The following is a 23557-nucleotide window of genomic DNA, read 5'->3' as shown; positions in this document are numbered from 1 at the left end:
TCCTGGAGGTAACTCTGCACTTGGCATCAAGGAAGTTACCTTTCAGGGGTAAAACCAAAGATCTGAAGGACATTCACAAAGGAAATGTCCTAGGCACACTAGAGCTATTAGCTCATTATGACCCACTGTTGAATGAACACTTACAAAAAGTTAAGGACAAAAAGAAAGGAACCAGGCTGACACATTATTTGAGCTCTGACATTCAAAATGAATTCATTGAGTTATGTGGCAGAAGAATTTTGAAAACAATTCTAAAGGAAAGGGAGGATTCTATTTATTATTCAGTCACCTGTGATGCTACACCAGACATTTCACATACTGAGCAGAATGTTGTGCTCATAAGATATGTGAATTATTGAAACAAAGAAACTGATGACTAGGAGATCACTGAACGGTTTCCGTGCGCTTAAGACCTTCCTTTTTGATAAAGCTTATAGTTAGGGCTGATTAGATTCAGCCCCTAGTTTTGCTGATATAGGCTTAGTTTGTCGGGGGACATCTTACTTCTTCCTTCTCTCTGTCTGTACCTGTGTACTCTCATGTTCCGATTAACCCAGCTTCCCCACATGTCTTTCTTTTTGGTGTCTATATACGCCGGGATCCGGAGTCATGGATGATCCTGCAGTCCTGTGTCATGGATCGCAAGTCCTGGATCTTGAGTCTTGGCTGTGGTCCTGGATCATAAGTCCTGGATGGATATCCTCGTGGATTCATCTTCCTATTATACACACATGCATTTCCAAACATTTGGACTACCTATGTTGCAAATGTATTATCTTTTCAATTTACACACGGCATCTATTGCACGTCTGTCCGTCCTGGGAGAGGGATCCCTCCTCTGTTGCTCTCCCTGAGGTTTCTCCATGTTCCCCTTTAAACTGTGGGTTTCTCTGGAAGTTTGTCCTTGTACGATGTGAGGGTCTAAGGACAGAGGGTGTCGTATTGTCATACTGATATTCTGTACAAACTGTGAAGTCCACTGAGACAAATGTAACATTTGTGATATTGGGCTATATAAATAAACATTGATTGATTGATTGATTGAATTCAAGGACTTCCACAAAAAGACAGGGAGTGAGATGATTGAAAATGTGCTTCAAGACAAAGGGATAGACATTGCAGAGGGCAGAGGGCAGGGATATGACAATGGGGCAAACATGTCAGGAGAAGTCAAGGGAGTCCAAACCCAAATACTGAAAAAAAATAATCTGGCTACATTTTCACCGTGTGCCTCCCACACCCTAAATCTTGTAGGTGTGCATGCTGCAGAATCAAGCACAGAAGTGTCAACATGTTTTGGCTGCATCAATCGCCTTTACGCACTTGTTAGTGCCAGTCCAGCGCGATGGGCCATCTACAAAGAGGAAACAGGTTGCTCTTTGCATCGCCTCTCCGATACCCGCTGGAGTTCAAGGATCCACGCTGTCATGCCATGTCATTCAATGCTATTGTCCTCCTCACTGTCTGGCTAAAAGTACTGCAATGCATTGAGGACAGGAATACAATTCTCCAGTCTGGGAAGATCTCACTCGACATAGAGACAGCCAATATCAGAGACTTAAAGGAAGAGATACAGGCTCTTAGAGATTCATGGGAGTCACTCCTGTCTGAGGCAACACTGATTGCTGCTCCAATGGATGTTGCACCTGAATTTAGCATGGAACACTGTTGAAAGAGGAAAAGGAAGAGATTCCATGATGAGACCTCTCAAGAGAAGACAGATCAGGACAGTGCAGCAACACAGTGTTTTTTACTGCAATGGACAAGATCATACTTAGACACTAGGTTCCTCACCACTCAATGTATTGTGGAAGAATTTTCTGCTGTTCTGAAAGTTGGGCAGATTGCTGAGGATAAAGTCCCTTCTGTTTGCCAACCACTGATCAGGAAGTAATCAAGAGATCTTACACCTGAGTTTGAAAATGAAGTAAGACACCTGAACACTGTGTATGCTGCCACTTTCCACACTAACTTGTCCCCTCTTGGTCTCCTGAATGCAATTCACAAGATGCAGCTGCAAAGCATTTTTGGAGAAGTCTGCATTGTTTTACGTATATTTTGCACACTGCCTGTGACTGTTGCAGGAGGTGAGAGAGCTTTCAGTAAGCTAAAATTGATAACAAACTATTTGAGGTCCACTATGTCTCAGGACAGGCTTTGCAGTCTTGCCATGCTGTCCATTGAAAGCCAGTTAGCTAGAAAGCTGGACTTCAAGGACTTAATCAGTGACTTTCAGTAAATATTGTGCGGTTAGTATTGGACTACAAGATAGATGCAAGCCTGTACAGGTGGAATTATTTTTTAAGCATATATTAGTGGGTTGGGTTCTGGAGGTGTGGTTAGCAATTGTGCTTGGTTGGCGTGGCCTGGGCCTGGTGATGGGGGGGCCCAATTTGATATCTTTTCATGGGGCCCAAAATCCCTGGCGGCGCCCCTGTGTGTGTGTGAGTGTGAGTGTGAGTGAGTGAGTGAGTGAGTGAGTGAGAGAGAGAGAGAGAGAGAGAGAGAAAGAGAGAGACAGATTAAAATAGCCCAATTGCTTTTACAATAAATAAACATTGAATGTGTTTAATTGAATAGGAAAGGGGTTTAACGTTAGTGGCAGGTTGTGTGTGAGAGAGAATAAATAAGACAGCCCAATATTTAAGAAAAAATCTATTCTTTTTCACAACTTTCCGCATATTTCGCAATTTCACCTCATAAAATCACATAAAAACCCCGCATGTTTCATCGCATAATCAAGGATTTTTGCCCGCGTTTTTCTGGAGGGTCTAGTAAATGGTCCATCTGAGAATATCTCTTTGTGTTGATTCACCATGACGCCACTAGAGTTCAGCGTGCTGCTGATGTTCAGGAACACCTGCTGGATGCATGTTTTAAAGAGGCCTTATTCCTCTCCTGTAGTTCTATGTTAGTCAGTGGCGTTTTCTCCCTGTTTTTTCAGTTTGTAGTTATAATTTTAATAAAATAAATAAAAACACTTTGTTTAGTTTCTGTACTTATTCTGTGCTGTGTGTTGCTGCCATCTCTCCCCATTCTCGATTCTCTGAGGACGGATATTAAACTTTGAAGTCATCATGTCCTTGCTCTCAGGATTACTGTGTGTGTGTGTGTGTGTGTGTGTGTGTGTGTGTGTGTGTGTGTGTGTGTGTGTGTGTGTGTGTGTGTGTGTGTGTGTATACACGTACATCTGATGCGTCCTGAAGAAGTAGACCGGGATTCTCTTATTTCTTCCACCGCCGTCACGCTGACACACCGGGGGGGTATACTACGAAGCAGGATTTTCGCTTACCCGGCTAACTTCAGGGAAAACTCTGAGTTTCCGGTCCTCCGACGCTGGTTCTCTTTTTAGCAGGTTAGATCTCCATGGTAACTTATACTGTGCGGCTAACCTGCTCCGGAGCAAGGGGGTATACCACGAATCTAGTTTAACTTGGTACCTGGAGATCCAGGTAAACAACACCTGATAAAGAGAGGAGATCCAGGTAAACAACACCTGAGGCCTGTACTACGAAGCTGGTTCAACCTAACCGATATGTTTTGAGTTATCCGGTTGACTTAATCCAAAACAAAGCCGCTCTCTCTAAACTGTCCTCCAACGCTGGCTATCAACTCGTTCGCTCAAGCCAGCCGTGTCCTATCTAGTTAGGTGCACGTTCACATGAAGGGTGGTATCTGGAGCATTCGACCAATCACAAACATGGAGAAGCGTACTGACAGCGCAGCGTCATACTTCCTGAATGAAAACTATAATATTAGACATATGAAGAAGTTAAACTTTAAACATCCATGACTTAAACACTTTATCCAGGATCAAAGCCACATAGCTGCACCTGCAAGGTGAATACAGCTGGTAACAGAACAAGTGTTTGAATGCGTACATGAACAGGTTTATGATATCACTGCCCCGTCTAAGACACCATCTGACTTTCATTACATTTGACTCGAGTGTTTCGTCAACTTAATGTGTTGCTTCAAATAATCCTTCTGCATCCAGTATGTGACACTGTGAGTGTTGCACGGCCAGATACGGCCAGGGGCGCCGCCAGGGACTTTGGGCCCCATGAAAAGATATCACATTGGGCCCCACCACCAGACCCAGGCCACGCCAACCAAGCACAATTGCTGTAACCACACCTCCAGAACCCAACCCACTCATTTATTCTTTAAATAACTCTACCTGTACAGGCTTGCCTCTATCTTGTAGTCCAATACTAACCGCACAATACTTACTGACACTGAGCTGTGAACATATAACACTGTGCAGACGTGCAACATTCTACAGTAGAATCCACTATTTGATATAAGACTAACATTCCTGACAATAGATCTCAAGTCATCTTTTATGGTGTACGCGCCTTTTTAATAACATTTTTGAATAGAACATTCATAAATCTAAATAAATATAACTTAAATATACATGATGTCTTAAATTAAAATAAAGTGAACATTAACACCAATATTATCATTTATAAAATGCTATAACAAAAAAAAAAACATAAGCAGCAGATCTTTTAATTAAATAAAATACATACCAACTACAAAATAAGCGGGTATTAAAGTGTAAATGGACAACAAAACGGAAATGGAAGTGGAAAGGCCTGATGGTGGTGCTAAATCAGAGCCTATTACCTGTTCTCAGTCTTTTTCTCATCATGCATCTTGTGTGTAGTGATCCAATATCGTTACCATAGCCTTGCCCTTTAACAGTTATTACGAGCCCTTGCTCAGCCTTACTCACCAGAGCCCAGCACCTAGCCTTAAGGCAAAGTCACTGATCAAGTCCTTGAAGTCCAGCTTTCTAGCCAACTGGCTTTCAATGGACAGCATGGCAAGACTGCAAAGCCTTATGGGGGGACAGGGCTGCTGAGCCTAGAGATGGATCTGTTGGTCCTGGCACCAGGGGGAGGGACAACTGGTTTATATGAATAGCTTCTAAAAATGTACCTGCATTTATTACATGTCAGCTAAAAGAGCAGTGAAATGAAAAACCTCTGAATTTTTCTGTGAAGATATCAACAGTACTTGATGTCAGCAAAAAATTACAATTATTATTTACAATGGACTACGCTTAGCTAACAGACTAATTTCCACCACTCATGGACCACACCCACCTTTTCTCTTGAAACACTGGGTGACATACTGTCGCCCTTTAGTCCCTCTCTCTTGTCTTTCTCTCCATTCTTTTCTTTTTGAAAGCCTGACTTTGTTAGTCGTTGAGACATTGTACACATGTAAGTACTAGCATCCCTACTCCTAACATGCTCTCACTCTCTGCTAGAAAGTGCGGTGCTGCACAGCGTTTGGAGGCAGGACCAAACCATTACATGTAAATAGAGGGGGGTGTTCAGACGCTTTGGATAATTAACTTTTGGAAGAAAATAAGTTAAATGAATCGTAAGTTTAGTGAGTACATTATCAATATGACGTTATATTAATGTTAATTATTGATGCTTGATGAAAAGTTACTTAAACATTTTTTATGAATGTTTTAAAAATGTTTGGGGCCCCTGTCAGTCAGGGGCCCTTAGAATCGTCCTAACTTTTCACCCCCTTACGGCGCCCCTGGTTCCATGTGTATTTGCTATCAAACCAGTCCTAGGTATTTGAACTCATTCACCTTTGTCATTGGACGATCATATAGTGTTAGCTGTTGGCCATCAATCTTGCGTTTGTTTGTAAATACCATGTAGCATGACTTGCTTTCTGACATTTTGAATCCCCAGTTATATGACCACCTCTCCACTTTTTTTAATCGCTCTAGCTTCTCCATTACATATGGGGCATGTCTTCCCCTCATCCACATAGCCCCATCATCTGCATACAGAGCCCATTGGATGCATGTGTCTAAGCATGTCAACATGTCATTAATCATGATGTTAAATAATATTGGACTGACTGCACTCCCTTGGGGAATACCATTTTCTATTTCTAAATAATTGGAAATATCTGCTCCAACCTTTCCTCTAAATGTCCTGTCTGTTCAAAAGGCCCTTACCCAATTTAACATTCTCCCTCCAATACCCATTCTACTCAATTTGATCAGTAACCCCTCCCTCCACATAGAGTCATACGCCTTTTCAATGTCAAAGTACACTATTGCCATTATCTCTTTCATTTTCAATGTTTTTCCCACATCATTACTCACTCTTACTAATTCCACATCCAGAGCTGATATGATCCTGTCTCTTCTCCTTCACGTTTTCATTCTCTGCTAGTAACTGCTGTGTTTGCTGCCTATGGATATCACTGAGATGCTCCCCACTATGTACTGCTGCAAGTGTCCTTCCTAACATACCTGCCTTCTCTTTATCTGTCACTGCCAGCCTCTCCCCATCCACCAAAGCTGGCATTTGAATGGATTTCCTTTTCCCACTCATCTGCTTAAACATGGACCAGACATCACCTAATGTTACTCCTCTGCCAATGGTAGAACACAGTTCTCTCCATGTTCTCTTTTGTGTGTATTTTACTGTCCTTCGAGCAGCTGCCCTTTTCCTTTGATACTCTAGAACATTATTTTGTGTCATGTTTCTTTAATTCTCTAAATGCATCGTTTCGCTCTTTAGTAGCCCTGCTGCATTCCTCATTCCACCATGGCACCACTTTCTTCCTACCCTTGGTTGTTGTTTTGGGTATACTGTTCTCTGCTGCATTTAGTATATGTTGCGTTATGTGGCTTGTAATGACCTCTATGCTTCCCTCTGATGTTGGCAGGTGTACCGACTCCTCACACCATATCCTACATTTCCCCCAATCAGCTTTATCAAAGCACCACCTGGTTATTACACCTCCTTCCTGCATATATACATTAGTATTCATTTTAGTAAGCACTGGATAATGGTCACTTCCTACAGTGGAGTTATTCAAAACAAACCATTCGCATGTATGAACCAAACAGTTTGACACTAATGTCAGATCCAGGCATGAGACTTTCCCCCTGTGAACATCTCCTCTTGTGCCATGTCCATCATTAAGGCATACTAGTGTTCTTTCCTCCAGCATTTCTTCCACTATATTTCCGTTACTGTCTGTATGGGTGCTGCCCCATAGACTGTTGTGTGCATTGAAATCACCACACCAAACCTCCTTCCTATGTTTATTTTCTGCTATTTCTTTAAATATATCAGTGGTTAGATTTGGACATGGGTTGTATAAATTGATTATCCTAATGTTATCTTGTTTTCTAGGGTTGCAGATGTCCACTATAATACAGTCTATATCATCAGGAGATTGCACCTCCCTATATGCCACACCATCTTTGAGAAATGACTGCACGACTTCAGGTCTGCGATGTGGACAGGGCACCTCCAGTGTTTCCCCTACCATTGTCTTGGCGGGGCGCTGCGCCCTGCCAACGGAGCCCCGCGCCCTGCCTGAAATTCAAGGTGGTTTTTTTTGTTGTTTTTTTTTATTTACATTTTTATTTTTTATTATTTAAAAATAAATACATATATATAGCACCAAATTGCAACTGAAGTAATCTATCTACGGTCACTTTTCACATTGAACATGTGCTCTTTTATTAAATAAACTAAACGCCTATGTTATTTATCCAATGTGCATGTTTCAGTGTCCACAGCCTTGCGTATTCACATTCTCCCTTCGCTCTGTTTCTGAAGGGCGGGGCTCCGCTCCCCCCCCCCACACACACACACGCGAATGCACAAACTCACAATCAGAGACAAGAGCGGAGGAAAGGAGGAGAACAACAGCTCTGCTGTCTGCCCGTTTATGTGTGTCCCCAGTTTCAAATTCGTTTATTATTATTTTTTAACCGCAAGCCGTTATCGTCACGGGAGAAGGACACACACAGCCTGCCCAGGTGGACGCGCGCGAACGCGACAACGAACGTAGCGTGCGCATTCTAAAAATAGCTCACAGATGGTGAGCAGGTAACCCGGTTTTGAATTTCAGTATTGAATTTGACAGAAAACAACAATCAAACACCAGCAGAAGAATAGTCTAATGAGTTGGGTGAAAAAAAAGACAGGAGATGTGAGTTGGTTTATTCAGTAAATTAGCTCAGGATAATTGGATGTTCTGTCACTTGTTGATGGGAGGCTAATGCAGGATTTGCTAGCTTGATGCTACCGGCATTTAGCGGCTGTGACTCAAAAAATTGCCACTTAAAATGTATCGTCAGCAATGTATGACAAGCTGACTGCTTGTTTAATGTTAGACTCGCACCAATAGCTCAATATGATCATAACACGATTGCTTTCATATCAGAGATCAGATGAGGTGGAGCTGCGTCCAGCAATAGAGGATGAGGCAGAGAGAAGCAGCAGCAGCAGCACAGGGTTGCAGCAGGTATGTTATATGCTGTAGTCAGGTGATTTAAATGTATCAATGAAAGGAAGAAGTGTAGGCTACATGATAAGAAGGGAATACAGTTTGAATTAAAGTAATAAAGTACAGTGTAACACTGTACTTTATTACTTTTTAATGTACAAATACTTTGTTACTGTATGATATCAATAACAATAATCCACAGCTCCTCTCTCTACTCCAGAGGATAAAAAAAATCTGGGTTCCCCGAAAAAAAAATTGGGGTACCCGAGCAGCACCCTGCCAAGGCAGTAAACCTAGGGGAAACACTGACCTCAAATACATACCTTCACAACCCGGGGTATTTGAAGATAAGGGAATGACATGTTTATAATATGCTGCAAAACACAACAAATATGCAGGGTTACGAGTCTGTCTCTAAGGCCATTTTATTTTTGGTAGTCTGATCATTTCAACAAGAGAATAGAATCAAACTGAAAACATCGTAAATATGTTCCAGATACATGAAGCAGATTCATGAACAGTGAAACTCGCTCATGGACTTTAAGGTGAATACTTTAAGAAAAGGTTTTCCCACACTCTTTGTAGGAGCCATTTTATGGGTGTTGTTGGTGTCTCAGTTTACCTTAGTTATTTATTTATGTATATATGTATATATATATATATATGTATATATATATATATATATATATATATATATATATATATAATGCAATTTTATTTTTGAACACTAGGTGGCGGGGTGTATAAAAGGGCTCATAGGTGAGAGGAAGAGGACACAGGAGGAAGAGCATACCGATTCTACCAGACGGCCAGCAGATGCTCATACTACAACTATTGACACCGTGTACTTAAACCTTGGTATGTAAAGCAATAAAACATCATTCTAAAACTGCAGCCAAAGACCGGAACTTCATTTGTTTGTGTCTGCGTCAGGATCACTCTAAACCATCCTGTGAAGTAATGAAAAAAGATATAGGACACTGGAACATTTAAAACTGCCATTACATTAAGTAGAATCGTAATCTATGAGTGAAACTGGACAATAAGAAACATATCACATTGGATTAAGGATCGTTTTCACCGGACAAACAATTGGATTACTTCACAACCAACAGCGTCATCCCGGATCAGCTGGACAACACGCCACAATCAGCTGGAGATTGTCACCACCTGCACTCATCAAGACGGCGAAAGGAGAGGCCGAGAGCCAAGGCTGGGAAAGCGGCCGGCTATGAGCAGCATTCAAACTGGATTGTATATTGGAATCATAAGCTGCATCGAACAATGGCTTGGATTGAATGCTGCAATAATGTCAGCTGTTTGAAACAGCGCGCTGTCGGCAGACGGACAGCCAGAAAACGAAACTTAAAGGAACAGTGAACATTATGCCTGTCAATTCTGACGGTACGTCAACAGATGGCGCTGTTGGGATGGGATCTGTAATGGAAAAAAGGATTACCCAACACAAGGCCAATAGATGGGAATTGTTTATTGTAAACTGTGAAAAAACAAAATATGCTTAAATGCGGCTCCTACACTCTTAAAACTAGGGATGCACCTAATATTCGGCCGCCAAAAATTATCGGCCGAAAATGGTTAAAAAGGCCCTTCTGGCTTTCGGCCGAAAGGGTTCTAGCACCGAAAAAATATCACCGAATTTCAGAGAACAGGGTTACGTTGGTAAGCTAACGTGTTGTTGTGATGACGTAATCAAAACGCGGCGACAAGCACGGCGCGCGACCATGCTCGCGGCTGGCTCACAGCCAACATGTCTGCCGCTTGGAGATATTTAAAAATATCAGAGAAAGAGGCGCGGATTGCAATTTGTAAAACGTGTTCAGCTGACATTTCTCGAGGGGGTGTCACTGCAAAGACTTTCACCACTTCGGGATTACTCCACCACTTGAAATCAAAACACCCGGACAAATATGCAGAGTAAGATCAAATCACAAGCACTGACAGCGAGAGACTGTTCAGCGCTGCCTCTCATGTGCTTGATGAGAAGAGGAGCAGACTTATGGCTGATAAAGCAGAGAAGCTACTGTTCATTAAAAAGAACCTCCCACTTTTCCTTAATAAGTAGACAAGGCTGGCTTATCATAAGCTTATCTAGTTCTACATGTCTACTCTATACCCACTTTCCTGAACCATTTTCATTGTGAGTTATAATTCACCATCTCAGGTTATCATTAGGGGGAAATGACAGCAGCACAGTGTTCAATATATTGTACTTTCGGTATCTAAATGATACCATGTTGTTTACATTGCTCATGAGGACAGACCACCTTATTTGTAGATTCTTGAAATTGTAATTTAATTTGTAATTGATTGTGGATTTTGTATCCAGTTTTTACTTTATGTATCTTTATACAATGTTTACTACTTTGCTTATGAGGACAGACAGCCTTATTTACAGATTCTTCAAATTCAATTCTAATTTCATTTGTAAAAAGTTACATTCATGTGGATTTATCCAGTTTGCACATTTGTATGCATGCACTTATAGGTGCATCTGTTGTTGTTGAAGGCCTGGCTGTTACAGTCTTTATTTACACTATTTTGGTGTTGGCCTACTGGCCTAGATGTTTATGCAGTTTCGGCCAAGACTTTCCAATTCGGTGCACCCCTACTTAAAACCACTATGTTTTTCTCCTGAGTGAACACGAAGATGTGATTTGAGAGCATCTGATCTAGTGAACATTTTCCCACACTCTTCACACCAGTACGGTTTTTCTCCAGTGTGAATACGGTGATGTGATTTGAGAGCATCTGATCTAGTGAAAGTTGTCCCACACTCTTCACAGCTGTACGGTTTTTCTCCAGTATGAATACGTTGATGTATTTTGAGAGCACCTGATGTAGTGAAAGTTGTCCCACACTCTTCACAGCTGTACGGTTTTTCTCCAGTATGAATACGTTGATGTATTTTGAGAGCACCTGATTGAGTGAAAGTTGTCCCACAGTCTTCACAGCTGTACGGTTTTTCTCCCGTGTGAATACGCAGGTGGCGCTTTAAAAGTCCAGATGCTGTGAAGGATTTGTCACATTGCTGACAGCTGTGACGTCTCTCTCTTCCTTTCGGTTTCTAGAACAGACGGACAGAGAAAGAGAGAAAGTCAATCTAAAAAGCATAAATACACAAGTTAACACAATAAAAACTCACTTAATATAAACCTTGAGTTAACAAAATACTACTTATCAACTGTTTGTGTTTATTATATTTGTATTATATTTGATACATTAATACAGCAATATTCTAACCTAAGTATATACCAGAGGTGGGGGACTCGAGTCACATGACTTGACTCGCATATTTTTGGACTTGAGACTTGCTTGACTAACATTGATAAAAGACTCGACTTGACTTTGACTTGGTATTCATGACTTGAGACTTGACTTAGGCTTGAGACAGATGACTCGAAAGGACTTTACTTTTTAAAATAAAATATTTGTATTGTACGAAGCCCCTAGAGGGCAATGAAAGAAAAAATAAAGAGAAAGTATTTCATTCGCAGGAGAAAGTAGGAAGTGGAGCGCACAGGAGACAGCCGTTTCATTGCAGACTGTTATGATTATGTGGGGAAATACATACATTATTTGAGATATATTTCAAACTCAGACTTCATTTTAGGGACATTTCGGCCAGGGGTGTAGAGTTATTTGTTCAAGCACCGGATCGGCAAAACAGGAGAGTCTGTGAACCAGTCTGCCTTGACCTATGTATTCATGTCTGTGACTCTCACAGTATCTGCTGCCCACAGCTGTTTCATAGAAGGAAACCCTCCTTCACTTCGTGAAATCTCTGCAGCACCAGGAGGCAGTAACGTGTAACTCAGCAGAATCTGAGAAGAGCAGCACCAGCTGCAAAGAGCTGTGCCTTCACTGTGTTTACCTTGATTAGAACAGCTCTCACACACACACACACACACACACACACACACACACACACACACACACACACACACACACACACACACACACACACACACACACACACACACACACACACACACACACACACACACACACACACACACACACACACACACACACACACACACACACACACACACACACACACACACACACACACACACACACACACACACACACACACACACAATACAGGAGACAGAGGGAGACGGCATCCTGTCACTGTGAGTCTCAGTATGCTCCGTTCCTCTTGTGTTTTGTGTTTTTTTGGTCTAATTATTGTCTAAACTTTGTCGGGTCTGTACGAAACGTCATTTTGAGAGACCATGCTTTTGATCCTGTGGATTACATTTGCCTTCTGCAGACCATGTCTGGCCATTCAACTTTCCAAGACACACCTGAGTGACAGTACGAACAGGTATGGCGAGAAGCCGCGGCCTCTACGCTGCTGCAGCCGCGAGGCTATGCTAGGGCTACAATGCGATCGGCCTCCTACGAATACACCAAGCCATCTGTGCTCTTTGTTATTGGATGAAATCCCTCAGGAGCTGCTTAGAAACACCAGGAAAAAGAGACGAGGCGTTCAGAATACGGCGGAGATTCAGCCGGCCACCACTTCCATCCATCATTCTCACAAACCTGCGCTCACAACAACGTGGACACACTAAGGACATACACAAGGTACTGTCATGAATTTCTCGAGGCCTCTTTATTATGTTTCACGGAAAGTTGGCTACGATCTACGATGCCTGAATCTCTCTTTGAAGTACCCGGAGTCACCCTTGTGCGAGCAGACAGGGATAAGAATTCGGGGAAAACCAGAGGAGGCGGTATTTGTGTGTATATTAATGATCTGTGGTGCCGATCATACTCAGTCAAATGTAAAACCTGCAATCCCAACGTAGAAATTTTCAGCATGACGTTAAGACCCTTTTATCTGCCTAGAGTATTTGGGTGTATTTTACTGTTTGTTGTTTACGTGCCTCCCAGCGGCAGAGGACACTGTGTTCACGAGCTGCAACTCAGCCACCCCGATGCACCGGCAATAGTGCTCGGGGACATGAAGCAATGTCGCCTGGAGACTGTGTTACCTGGGTTCCAGCAGTATGTTAGGCATCACAGCAGGAAAGACAATATCCTGGACAAATGCTTTGTTAATGATAAAGGAGCCTATGTGTCTAAATACAGACCACCAATACTGAACTCTGATCATAATGTTGTGAATATGATACCGGTGTATAAGACCAAACTGAAGGGAAGTCAACCAGAAAAGAAAGTAATAAGGACATGGACAAATGAAAGTAGGGAACAGTTGAAGGCCTGTTTTGATTGGACAGATTGGGACATTTTTCAGGAAGGTTCACCAGATGAAATAACTACTGTTACCAAAGACTATATTAACTTCTGTGTTCCCAATAAAGAAATACAAATCTATCCAAGTAATAAATCATGTGACTAAGGACATTACAAAAAGTTATAAAAACCAGGAAGATAGCTTTCAAAAACAAAGACTATGGAGCACTTGAACAGACAGAGAAAGAACTGAAAGTCAAATTGAGGGAATCAAAACTGACACACAGAGAGCTTTTGGGAAATGCTTTTAAAGCCAAAGACCCCAAAAAAGTGTGGGACACCATGAGAACCGTGACAGGAATGACCTCTTCAGCTAAACCTATTGTGACGCACAAGACATACCTGATCCATACCAATTTGCCTATAAGCAAGGGGGTGGTGCTGTTTTTCTCTCAGTTTGTCATGGGACTTATTTTTAACCTCTCAAAGAACCGGAATCGAGAACCGAAAATGACTGGAAACGAAAAGCAGAACCGGAATCGTTAAAATCCAAACGATACCCAACCCTATTTATTATGCAGTAAAATCTTACCGCTCACTTACGTTAGCGGTGTCGTAAAAACCGTGGGAAAATGTAAAATACAACGGCGAAGAAGAAGATTCCAGTCGCCCCAATTTGTGTCCATTCTGGACAAGTGAAAAATGTATTCGGACAAGTAAATTGCCAAACTCACCAGTGGCGTTTTCTCCTGGAGGCCAAGGGAAGCCAGGCTTCCCCGGTTTTTTCGGATTGTAGTTATAATTTTAATAAATAAATAAAAACACTGGAGAATGTGATGTATTAATGTATTCTGATGATAGTTGTTTTTACTCATGGCAAAACCGCAGAAGAGTCTGCTACCAAGGTCACTGATGTGTTGGAGAATATTACATCCTGGCTAAACAACAACTGTTTGCAACCAAATGTCTCAAAGACAGTGTGTATGTTCTTCTCCAAGGGCCACAGCATTATAACAGAACAAGATGTTTTCTTTTCTGGAAGGAGACTTCATGTTGTCTCGGAGTACAAGTACTTAGGAGTACATATTGACACAAACCTCAATTTCAAAACCCATATCAAAAAGGTCTGCAATAAAGTGAAGTTCAATCTGTCAAATTACAGATACATTAGAAACTTCCTATCATCTGCAGCAGCTAAGCTATACCTTCACTCAATGGTCCTCTCCCACATCAACTACTGTCTGATCAGCTGGTCTAATGCACACTCTACAGCTCTAAAACCACTGGAATCACTGTGTAAACAAGCACTCAAAACGTCAATCACCATCTGGCAAAGGGACTATCGATGAAAACTAGCCTTTTGGCTAATTCGAGTACTTTTACATGTTTTTAATATGTTGATTAATGTACACTGTCCCTTGTTTTAAATAAATCAATTCAATGGACTCAGCATGTGACGGAGCCCACGCACAATAAGGGGCACACTCTGGACTTAATGATCTCAAAGGGTCTGAATATCTCTGAGGTTGTGGTGACTGATGTTGCGCTCTCTGTTCATTCCTTTGAGAGCTCTATTTCTGTTCACAAAAATGTTCAAAAAGAGGAAACCACAAAGCGACATTTAACTGAAAACACTAGGGAAATGTTTACTCAGGATGTTTCTTGAGAAAGGCCATGACCGTGAGAACAGAAAAAAGAGAGTGTCGAAAAGCTGAACGTAGGTGGAGAAAAACAAATCTCCAGGTTCACTTTGAAATCTATAAAGAGAGACTTGGCTATCATTTGGAATTGTAAATTGCAGTACAGTCTTTCTTCTCTGACATCATTACCAAAAACAAAAACAATGCACGTGCCTTGTTTGCTACCGTCGACAGACTAACAAACCCCACAGTGTCAGTATCCCCCCCATTCAGAAAATCAGACAAGCAGTCAGTGCCTCTGCATCAGGTACAGCAGATGTGTTGTCTCTGTGTCCACCTAAAATCAATTCAAACACCATGACACAGTTCCATCAGATTAATGATAAAAACCTAGAGGACATTATTCAACTTCTGAAATCCTCCTCCTGCTGCCTTCATATTATTCCAAGATGTTTTTCGTTGCATGGCCTCAGATCTACTTCACATAGTAAACAAGTCTCTTCACTCAGGTGTTTTTCCACAGGCCCTGAAAACTGCAGTCATTAAACCGCTCTTAAAAAAAGAATAATCTAGACGCTTCAGTAATGAACAATTACAGGCCCATATCAAACCTGCCATTTCCAGGTAAAATCATTGAAGAAGTAGTTTTTCAACAGTTGAGTAATTTCTTGCATTTGAATAAATGTTTGGAACGCATTTCCACTGCAGGGCCTCGCACGGCTTAGTCAGGTATAGTTAGGCCTTGGTAGGCCAGGCTCACTTTATGCTGCGTTTCCAATACAGTTTAGGAACTGGGGCAGTAACTCGGGTAGCACAATTCCAGGAATTTTCAAAGATGGAAACTTTCCACGGGAATTTATGGGAATAAACTGGGAATTTTCTAAATTGAAGGTTGGCTCTTCATAGGGAACTTAAATATAGTTGGAGAAAGTATATTTTAGCATAATCTTGACTAAAAAAAACAGATGCCATTCAAGTACACTTGAATATCCATGCCATAGCACACTGCTTACTGCATGGCTATCGAGACCACACAAAGGTTCATAACAGGCTCACAAATGTGAGAGTGGAAAAACTGGTTGGCATTCGGCAAACCTAAGGCTCTTTGAGCCGGACACAGAGCCATCCTCAACAAGGCTGGACAGTGACACTGAAGAGGAAGACTCAGAGTGTGATGTTGATGAGGCCCAGGAAGAGCCCGTTGACCAGGGGCGGACTGGGAGGAAAAACTGGCCCGGGGATTAATTGACAGACAGGCCTTAATGCGCGGCGTGTATCGGCCGGCCGGCGACGAAAGTATGTTACTTAACCAAAAACCCTGCATTTTATGTTATTTTGGACCATTATTCATATAGTAATCACATCACCTGAGCCCTTGAGTTGCCTAGAGCAAAATAGTTACAGCATATATTTAGTGATTTTAATGTTAACAGATCATTGATGCAATAACATTTTGACCCAATTTGCCTGACTTGACACATGGAATAAAACATGCATTAGGAAGCATCCTCAATGTGGGTGAGACAATTTAACAGGGGTTGTAGGCAGGTGGTGAACCTCACCTCCTCTTGGGGGGTCCGGGGGCAAGCTCCCCCGGGAAGATTATTTTTTAAATGTTGAAGTTAAATGCATCAATCTGGTGCACTTTGAGAGCGAAGGTACTAAATCTATGGCAGTTAGTAGGGGCTTGGACTTGGACTTTTTTTTCCCCGACCAGACCTACATTTGGAGTGTGGACTTCTACTTGGAGAGGTCCCAGGTCACCTCCTGCCCTGCCGTGGTGCCCTTGAGCAAGGCACCGGACATCCCCCTTCCCCCCTCACTCCCATTACTCCCTGGGCGCTGTACAATAGCTGCGCACTGCTCCTGGTGCTAGACTCCTGGTACTAGGATGGGTTAAAAGCAGAGAACACATTTCACTGTGTGTGCTGTGTGCTCTGCATGTGTGACCATTAAAGAGGGTTCATCCCTCCCAATTCTTCTTCAACACCCATATGAAACAGAACTGTAAACAGATTTACTTTTTCTTTCAACATTTATTTGAACAGCAAGTGGAGGCAAAAGTGAATGCACCCAAAACAATAAACCTGCTAGCTAACTAGCCTAAACTCAGTGACAGAATGTGGGCAACACGTTCTTCTCCACAGCCGCGCGACCTCTGAGTCAGACGTCACTTCCTCCTTTTCTATCCTACGGGTACAGCCGTACAGCCACTCCCCCTGAACCCTGTTTCCCTGCCAACCCCCCCCCCCCCCCCCATGCAAGCCCCTCCCTCTGAACCCAGGGCTCGCTACAATATTGTATACACAAACTATACGAAAACGCTTTGGAGCTTGTTCATCCATCTGTAAGCAACTGCCAGCTAGGTCTCTCAGTGACTCACTCCTGATCGTTCACTGCGCAGTAGGGCTGCAACGATTAGTCGACATAATCGACGACGTCGATCATAAAAATTCGTCGACGCGGAATTTTAGTGTCGACGCGTCGTATAAAAACAATCAGAGAGCCGGTAACGTTAATTCAAAACTGCGCAAATGTTCATTTGTAACTGCAATGCACTACAGGAAGTACTGGGGGCAGTATACTCTCCATTGTCTGCCATGACTGCATTCTGTACTAACAACAAAGAAGAAAGAATACGAACGATGGCGGAAAGGAGAGAGAATGAGGGTGATGAAGAGCTCAAAAAAGCGAGACCGAGAGTTTCAAAAGTGTGGGAGTATTTCACAGACGACAAGCCAAAGAAGTCAGTGAAATGCAGAATTTGTAAAGGGGAATTGGCATTCCATGGCAGCACTACAGTGATGCACGAGCATTTAAAACGCAAGCACCCTGGAACCGTGAGGACTGCTACTTTGGATCATGGGTAAGTTTGAGCAAGTTAGCCATAGTCATGTTTACGTTAGCTTACATGTTGGAAAACAGAACGTCTCATGGTTAATGCTTGCTAAGCAAACGCTATTTCAGTTATGTTGAGGCTGCGTGTCCACCAACGAGCTGCTAAACAGCGCCAAGCTTACAGCGTAGTAGAGCACACTAGAGCTTTATGGACGCTGTAATTAATTCCAAACTTAAAATAATAATTAACAAGGGTCTGCGAAATGACAAGAATAAAATGCGATTGAATTGATCCTGGGACTGGACAACAGGGTGACATTCACAGGTGTGCAGACTTGAGGTAAAACATGCACTGGAGCCCGGAAAAGGAGCCGTGCCCACAGGAAGCAGAGATGGAGGGTGTGACAGAAATAATCGTTAGATTAGTCGACTACCAAAATAATCGTTAGTTGCAGCCCTACTGCGCAGTGACAGCTGCTACGGGCCTGATGTGTGAAATTTAAACTGATAGATAGAACAAAGGTAGCCTATCAAAACGGCCCAGCCCAGCCCAGCGGGCCACACCCCACTGGGCTGGGCCGGAACACTTACAAATGTGGGCCGGTAGGATTTAGGCAAAAATAAAAAATAATTCTTTTTTTTTTTTTTGGCCCTCTGGCCCACACACAGCACCGGCCCACCGGGGAAACTCCTGGTATTCCCAATGGCCAGTCCGCCCAGCCATTGCCTGAAAGGGTTTAGTCAAAATGCAGAGGATCGCTTGAAGGAAGATTTGCATGTTTAATGGGACTTTGTGGAGGGAGAAGGGCTCTTTCCATTTAACATTTTGAATGGGACTTTGTGGAGGGAGAAGGGCTCTTTCCATTTAACATTTTGAATGGGACTTTGTGGAGGGAGAAGGGCTCTTTCCATTTAACATTTTGAATGGGACTTTGTGGGGATCTTTGGATGGGGGGTGCATTTTTGTTCATTTTTTAATGAGTGGGGTTGGGGGGGATGAGTAACATTTAACTCAACATTCCTGTTTTTGTTCTTCAATGAAACAAATAATTGTTCAATAAAATAATTTAAACTTGTTCTGTTCTACTTTAAAAAGAAAAAAAAAAAAAAATAATCTGTTGAAATGTCGTGTTTTTCTGTTTAATTTTGCATCGAATATTTCCAAACTTCCCCAGCTTAACTTCCCATGGAAACTTTCTGGAAATTTAGCGGAAACGTTCCGCCCCTTTGCAACCCTAGCAGTAACTAGTGCTGCGTACATGGACTCACATTCAGGTTCAGGTCCGGACTCAAGTCCAGAGGTTCAGGTTCAGGTCCGGACTTATAAGTCCGGACCTGAACCCATGGCTTGTGTCAAGTTGTGTGAGTAACTAAAGTGAACTTATTGTGAGCTAATTATCAATTGAAAATAAACTCATAATCAACTCAAATTCAAACTCGTCAGGTTTATTGTTCTCCCTTCCAACTTGTGTCTACATTTCTCTACAAAGTACAAATGAAAAAAAAAAACTTTTTGCCACTTAGTCTACAAATGACTTATGACAGCAACTACAGTGAACTACTACAAAGTTCAAACATTTATTTCATTAACCAAACTAAAGTAACCAAACAGTCCCTGAGCTGACTGAGCCTAAATCCCTAAAACTTCTCAGCGCAAATTTCTCGATCTGTGGAAGGTTTTAGATGGTTTAGAACAAAAAGGAGTATATACACGTAAGTGCTAGTTTTTTTGCCAGTCCAAGTACCGGTTTCCGACGTTCCGGTTTTAACCGGACCTGAACCGAAACTTTTTACAAGTCCAGTACCGGTTCGGCGTACCGGTACGCAGCACTAGCAGTAACTATAGTAACGCAGTGTAGGCGGAGCCGCGACGTCATCTTCAATGTGTGTCACTACCCGATCTGCAGCCCTGCCCTATCTGCAGTGCGCATGTGCGAGATGGTCCGCCATATTTGACAACTCCATACGGCAACTCTAATAGGACATTTGACACAGTGGCGTTTGGCAAAGCAGAAAAAGAACACTCAAAAAACCCGACAATATTAATCTGAACGAGAGAGATGAGTTATTGTTATTACAACGTGACTTCACTATTATTGAACAACTCCTTTTATTGGGTCATTTGATTGGGTTAAGTACATTGTCAGAATAAGTGAGAAATGGATTTAACTTCTGTTAGACAGCTATCATACATACTGAAGAAATATTGACTGTGAATGTATGCAATATGTATAGCATTCATAATTTATATCTAATTACATTAACTGTGAATGTCCTTCATTTTATTTCAAATAACAAAATATTTTTATAAAAGATATTTGAGACGTTTATGACTCGCGCATGCACGATACAAATCGGGCAGGGCTGCAGATCGGGTAGTGACAATGTGAACCACAAACCCAACATCAGTCATTAGCTGTTAGCCCTCAGAGCTCACAGCTCCTCATATCTGTTCAGAAACTAGACAGAAGTTAAACAAGTACAAACCACAGACTGTCTGTGTCATGGAGAATACAGTCTCTGGTTTATTTATGTCTGTATAGGGCGTTCCGAGCTGAATAAGGGCGTCAAATGAAGGCAAGACGCCCGTCTGGCGGAAACGCTGGAATTATGAATATATTGTGATGAAGTGCAAACTGACCTGAGCTCCAGGGGTCTCTTTCTTCTCCTCCATGCTGCTCATCAGCTGTCCTGATGAAGACCACAGAGCTGCTTCATTATTAATATAATACAAATATTTAGATATAATTCAGCATAATCTGTGTAGCAACTTACATTCTAACTTACAGCTCACAGTTTGTTCACTTTTATTTCATTAAAATGACTTTATTCACATAGAAAGTGACATTAATGGTTGTTTGAACCACGGTTATAACACTATCCGTGTGTAACTATCACTAAGTTAACACAGAAAGCAAACATTAGCTAGTGAGACTGTTTAATGAACTCCATGTATACAGTATTTTCTGTATATTGTGTATTCTTTAGATACTCTAGTGATATGTGTCCTGTGTGTATACTTGCTGCTAATGCTTCATTTTTATTATCTTATTGCATCTTTTAAATATGTTTAACTCGTGTAATGCCTGAAAACACTTCTGCTGTGACACATTCATTTCCCAGTTTAAGATAAATCATTATTTAAATAAAGTATATCTATTTATCTAATGAGCTAAACCGTCGCTTAGCTTAGCGTTAGCTGCTAACTGAAGAACCCCATTCATTTCAATGGGGAAAATGCTACGTCGCGGAGAATGGCGATGCTAATAAGCTAGTTAGCATATATTTAAAACCATATCTATGGTAAAGAGCACCAACACAACAACTCAAACCGTCTTAAAGACAACTGGTGTAATAAATAACTAACATAAAGTCAGCTGAGCATTACAAATCAACTGTTACTCCCCAGAGCCGAACTGGAATAATAACTGTAGCTGTTAGACTTTAGCTGTTAGACTTTAGCTGTTAGACTTTATTTAAAGATAGTTTGAGACTATTTTTGTCGCACATTTTAAAGTTTTTTTGTGAGTTTCTTTCTTCCAAGATTATAGGTGTTGTGTTGAATAAGATAACTTCTGATTCGTGATTAACTGTAAGCTAAGAGGTGTAAATACACTTAATGAAACCTCTGCTGGTGTTTAATCCACTCACCTCTTCTTTTCTCCTTCTCCTCTCGGTTTTTGGCGGATTGGAAAGAACTTTAAAGGTGCATAATCTTCTTCTTCTTCTTCTTCTTCTTCTTCTTCTTTAGTGTTTACTGCCGGTTGGCAAACCAACTTGTAGGTGCATTACCGCCACCAACTGGACTGGAGTGTGGACAAGAGACTATGCAGAAAACAAGAAACAAAAGAAACAAAACAAAGAACCAAAACTCTAGATTATTTTAAATTTATCAATTTCTCTTAGAAACTTAATAATCTCACAATACATATTGCCTGATGTTTTCCCTAACAGTCCTGATAGCGACAAGTCATGGAATTGTGCTTTCTTCAGTGTCTGGAAAAACACATTTCTCTGAGTACTATATTTCCTGCAAAGCAGTAAAACATGCTCAACAGTTTCTGGCTGGCTACAGTGTGTACACTTTCCGGTTGGATGCTTTCCTATTATACTTAATGTATGATTGAGACCTGTATGACCTATTCTCATCCGAGAAATGACATTTTCCTCCCTTCTTTTAAACCCCACCTTCCTTCCATCCCCCACATACCTTTGAATGTTATAAAGATGTCTTCCTGTATCACTAAGGTCCCAATGATCTTGCCATGTTGTTTGTGCATATTTCTGTATGAATGTTTGAACCTCCACTTTGCTGAGTGGAACTTCTATGTCTATGTTCATACTTCTGAGTGTTTGTTTGGCCAGAATATCCACCTGTTCATTTCCCCCCACACCAACATGAGCAGGAAGATGAAACGAGTTGCTATGCCTTAGATTTGCATTTCATATCAAATTAGAAATATTTCCTTTATTATGTCCATTCTAGATGAAGATCTACCTGATCGTATACTCGATCATGCTGAAAAGCTGTCAGATGCAATTACACTATTATGTATTTCTTTCTCCTCTATCCATTTCAAATGGAAATACGTCATCCCGTGCAACTAGCCTATTGTGGAGGATTAAATATTAACACGTGTGAGCATGATGTGAATGTGAAGGTCCAGAGCAGGGGTAGCCAACACAGTGGCCGCGGGCACTTAGTCGCCCGCAGGGGCAACGTGAGTCGCCCACGGGGCATGTTCTAAAAATAGCTCGCCAAGCAAATCCCAAATGTATAAAATACACAAAACAAAAAAGGAAATGTAATTAAAATAATCTACCCTATGCATAAACGAAACCTAAATCATAGCGAACTCTATCTACTTACTACAACTCTATATCTATCTAACACCCCTCCTCCCCCCACCCCCACAATGAATATCGACCAATCACGTTCTTGCTTGATTTGCGGGACCAGCGTTGCAGTCGAAGCAATGTAGCACCTCCCCGCTGATTTTCCTTCTGGCAGAAGTGGTCTACACAGCACATCAGCCCCATTGAACAGTTTATCTTGCCAGCCTATAGAGAGAGGGAGAGAGAGAGGGAGAGAGCTAGGGAGAGCACACCTTTATCCATTTAATATAGATAAAGTAAGAAATCATTCCAATGTGTACTAGGACAGTAAAAAACCTGTTTAAAAAGGGAGTGATTAGTCAAATATGCATAGCGAAAAAGAAAGAATGCTAACTAGGTAACATAAGATAAGAATAAACCAGTTTAAATGATTTGTTATTGGTTGTGATCATATTCTAAAGATGATTGGATTATTGAAAAGTATACAGCTCCCTTTCATCAGAGTGTTGAGAGCTGTGTCCATAAATTCATGTTGTGCTCAAAGTGCAACAGATCGATGCATGCCCCCGGACCCCCCTAGAGGAGGCGAGGACCCCCCTAGAGGAGGTGAGGACCCCCTAGAGGAGGTGAGGTCCCCCCTAGAGGAGGTGAGGACCCCCCTGGAGGAGGTGAGGTCCCCCCAAGAAGAGGCGAGGACCCCCCTAGAGGAGGTGAGGACCCCC

General features: G+C 41.9%; 1 long non-coding RNA gene across 2 annotated transcripts; it reads right to left on the bottom strand.

Moving 5' to 3' along the window:
- Window positions 1–9769: 9769 nt before the first annotated feature.
- Window positions 9770–22524, bottom strand: LOC307027539. Of its 2 annotated transcripts, none has more exons than XR_013804674.1 (3): window positions 21651–22524; window positions 20641–20690; window positions 9770–11380 (listed from the first exon to the last, which is right to left on the bottom strand). It is a non-coding gene; the product is annotated as an uncharacterized lncRNA (long non-coding RNA). The 2 variants fall into 2 exon arrangements; XR_013804675.1 differs by lacking the exon at window positions 21651–22524 and adding an exon at window positions 20775–21644.
- Window positions 22525–23557: the final 1033 nt, after the last annotated feature.

Source organism: Notothenia rossii (genome assembly GCF_949606895.1).
Source record: "Notothenia rossii genome assembly, contig: scaffold_267, whole genome shotgun sequence".
Lineage (NCBI taxonomy): Eukaryota > Metazoa > Chordata > Actinopteri > Perciformes > Nototheniidae > Notothenia > Notothenia rossii.
This window is presented reverse-complemented; position numbering and strand designations above follow the sequence as displayed.